Raw genomic sequence first — 4082 nt, 5'->3', positions numbered from 1 at the left:
TTTGAAAACGATGATGACAACATATGTACAAACGTGCTTGACACAATGGATGTATGTATGGATTGTGGTAAGAGTTGTATGAGCACCCAATAAAATGATTTTTTTAAAAAGAAGTGATCCTTATCATTATAGAGCTAGCACTGCCTCCTGAGTTTCATCAGGCAAATGCTCAAGCAATGACTTGTGGGAATTTACCCAAATTTCTCACTGGAACTTTGGAATTTGAGATATCTTCAAAATTAGGGCCAACCATTAAGCATTTCAGTCTCTGGGTGCTACAAGTGCTTAAGCATTAGACTACTAACTGAAATGTTGGTGGTTTGAACTCACCTAGAAGACAGGTCTGGGAATCTGCTTCCAGAGGGTCACAGCCCCAAACCCCCGTGGAGCAGTTCTCCTCTGCACTCAGGGGGTTGCCATGACTTAGACTCAACTCGAAGGCAACTAACAATGATATAAATATTAGGCATCAAGGGACAAAATAGGAAGCCTGATGATAGTGTACAATGCACCACCCAGGCTAATGGTTTTGCAGGTAGGTAAGTGAAGGCTCAGAGAGGTTAAGTAATTTTCCCAAGGTTACTCAGCGGGTAAGCAGCAGGTCCAGAATTCCATCTCAGACACTGCAGCTCCAGAGCCTGCTGAACCACACTTAGGGTTGCCAGGTAAAATAAAGGATGCCCAGTTAAACTTGAATTTCAGATATGCAAATCCCAAATATTGCATGGAGTGTATTTATGCTGAGATCTTATTTGCTGTTTATTTAAATTCTATATTAAAAATGGACAGACTAGATTTTTCTTTGCTGCAGCTGACAATGCAGAACCACACTATGCTGCCTTCTACACGTTCAGATATCCATATATAGGAGTTGCTTACTGTGTGGCTTACCTACGCAAGAGTTCTGTTGCAGAATACAGTGTCCGTTCACAGTCTGAAAGCTAAGGAAAACCCTTCCTAGTTCCTTCTTCCCTCCATTTATTGAAGGCTTGGTTGGTCTGGGGACAGTCTTCTCCCTGATAGCTCAGCTCAGTGCAAGCTTGTCTGTGCTGATAAGAAGCAGACTTTGCTTACTGTTGGCACGTCTGGCCTCCTGCCCACACTGGGCTGTCTCTCTGCAGGGGCAGCTGTGTCCTTCCCGGCCCTCTTTCCTGCTCGACGACTTCCATGGCATTCGCAGAGCCATGTGGCTGAGTAGTCATTCCCATCCAGGAGACAACGACCACAGAAGGAAATGGAAAGGAATGAGCTGCTTAGGACTTCCCAGATCAGGACCCTGGATACAAAGTCTCCTGCGTCAAAGAGATCAACAGGCTCGGTATCCATCACCAAACCAAACTCTTCTTCTTCTTCTTCCCTCTTCTTGGATGTTTTAGACTCACAGCCTCTCCGTTGGGTCAGGAAGGATGGAAGTCTGTCTGGAGCTATAGAGTCCATAGTGTACTGCAGTTCGAGTCAGCTGAAGGCAGATGACAAGTCCATTTACAGTGGCTGCGTCCTCCGCTTTGTCTCGGTGAATTTCATTTATTTAGCACCTCTTCCACCTTTGTATAGTGAGAATGGCCAAACGATTCTCAAAGTACTTTTATAGCAACTAAGCTAGTTGTGTGTCTTCTCAGGTTTAACTATTAAGCCATATAAACGTATATTAGGGGCCATCCAGTCAGTTCTCACTCACCGCTCCCCAGTGTACAACAGAACAGACGCCGCCCAGTCCTGCACCACCCTCTCAATCATTGTCATGTTTGAGCCCACTGTCACAGCCACTGTCAGTCCATCTCACCAAGGGTCTTCCTCTTTTTGTCACCCTTCTACTTTAGGCGCAATGCTTAGGCATAATGTCTTTTTCTAGGGGCTAGTCTCTCATGATAGCATATCCAAAATATGTGAGATGAAGTCCCAGCATCCTTGCTTCTAACAAGCATTTCGGTGGTACTTCTCCCAAGACAGATTGGTTTGTTCTTCTGGCAGTCCATGGTATTTTCAATATTCTTTGCAAGCACCAGAATTCAAATGCATGTTTGTGGGGGGTGGGGGGGTGGGGGGGTGTAACTTTGAATTGTGAATGGGATACAGGTTTACGAAGCAGCTCATCAGTTTTGCATGCAAGTATTCATGCCCATTTTGTTTCAACTCACCCATTGCAATCCCCTTAGTGCACCATCGCTTAAGCCACACTCTCCCTCCGTTTCCTATTTGCATTCTTCTTTCTTTCCTTCTTCCTTCTTTTTGAAAGAAAATTCAAAGAAAACTCTTGAGTAGCTGTGTGTGGACTCCCCACTCTAATGTAGCTCTCCTGCAATTCAACTACATACTTGGCTGCCTATTTTCAGCACCCCAATAACCTGCACTGAAGAAATGGAACCGGGTTTTAATGGCCACCTAGGAAGAAAATGGTTATAAAGGGCTTTGGAAATAGCTGATGATTATTATAGCTTCTAATGTGGAAAAGTTGTAAAGCAGCTCTCTGTTTACAAGTCTGGATTGCCTCCGTAGTCAAGATTTGAAAAATCTTTCAAACAAATTGATTTTTATAAACCTAGAATATAATAATAAGGATAAGTAATATTTATTCTAACATAAAATAACATATTCTTGCTATGTTCTGGTTCCATGTAGAGCATTTGGGTGTGGGAGGGGGGGCAGGGTACAGTGCACGTGATTGATGGTACATGACAAAGTTGGGATCTCTAAGCCCCTCCCCTTCCTTCAGCGGATCTGGATGGGAATTCGAGATGATGGGATATTCTCAGGGTGTTGCGGGATCGAGTTCGGGCAGTCTCCCCAGCAGCTGAGGGCCTCTCTTCCTCTAGTGCCATTGCTGGGGCTGGTGGTCCAGGGGGGCTCTTACTCCTTGAAGGCCATGTGGACCATGAGGTCAACCACTCTGTTGCTATAGCCAAATTCGTTGTCATACCAGGAACTGAGCTTGACAAAGTGGTCGTGGAGAGCAATGCCAGCCCCAGCATCAAAGGTGGAAGAGTGGGCATCACTCTTGAAGTCACAGGAGACAACCTGGTCCTCAGTGCAGCCCAGGATGCCCTTTAAGGGCCCATCGGCCACCTGCTTCACCACCTTCTCGATGTCGTCATACATGGCAGCTCTCTCCAGACGGCAGGTGAGATCCACGATGGACACATTGGGGGTGGGGACACGGAAGGCCATGCCAGTTAGTTTCCCATTCAGTTCCTGGATAAACTTGCCCACAGCTTTGGCAGCGCCAGTAGATGCGGGATGATGTTCTGGGCAGTTCCATTGCAGCCGAACAAGAGTTTCCCAGAGGGGCCATCCACAGTCTTCTGGGTGGCAGTGATGACGCAGATTGTGGTCATGAGTCCCTCCACGATGCCAAAGTTGTCACGGATGACCTTGGCCAGGGGGCCCCAGCACTTGGTGGTGCAGGAGGCGTTGCTGACAATCTTGAGGGGGTTGTCATACTTCTCGTGGTTCACGCCCATCACAAACATGGGGGCATCAGCAGAAGGGGCAGAGATGATCTCCCTTTTGGCACCGCCCTTCAAGTGAGCCCCAGCCTTCTCTATGGTGGTGAAGACACCAGTGGACTCCACGACATTATCAGCACTGGCCTCACCCCACTTGATGTTGGCGGGATCTCGCTCCTGGAAGATGGAGATGGCCTTCCCATTGATGATAAGCTCCCATTCTCAGCCTTGACGGTGCTATTGAACCTGCCGTGGGTGGTCACACTGGAACACGTAGACCATGTAGGTCAATGAAGGGGTCATTGATGGCAATGATGTCCACCTTACCAGAGTTGAAAGTAGCCTTGGTGACTAGATGCCCAATTCGGCCAAATTCGTTTACTCCAACCTTCATCACTGGGTCTCTGGGCTGCTGCTGCGGCGGCATGAGAACAGGAAGAGGCGGCTGCCTGTCACACGAGGAGGAGCAGAGAGCCTGAAGAGCATTTTGCATGCATCATTACTTTTAATTTTTATCAGCCCCCCGGTGAAATTGTATACTATTATTATTAGTATCCTAAGGAGCCCTGGTGGCATGATGGGTTACACATGGGGCTGTTAACTAAACGGTCAGTGGTTCAAACCCATCAGCCACTCCTC

General features: G+C 47.3%; 1 pseudogene; it reads right to left on the bottom strand.

The window, feature by feature from the left end:
* Positions 1-2847: 2847 nt before the first annotated feature.
* LOC101652155 lies at positions 2848-3837 on the bottom strand (annotated as a pseudogene).
* Positions 3838-4082: the final 245 nt, after the last annotated feature.

Source organism: Echinops telfairi, unplaced genomic scaffold (assembly GCF_000313985.2).
Source record: "Echinops telfairi isolate 266 unplaced genomic scaffold, ASM31398v2 ScPeMD7_443;HRSCAF=831, whole genome shotgun sequence".
In the NCBI taxonomy this organism is placed as follows: domain Eukaryota; kingdom Metazoa; phylum Chordata; class Mammalia; order Afrosoricida; family Tenrecidae; genus Echinops; species Echinops telfairi.
Note: the sequence above shows the minus strand (reverse complement) of the source record. Positions and strands in the feature narration are given on the sequence as shown.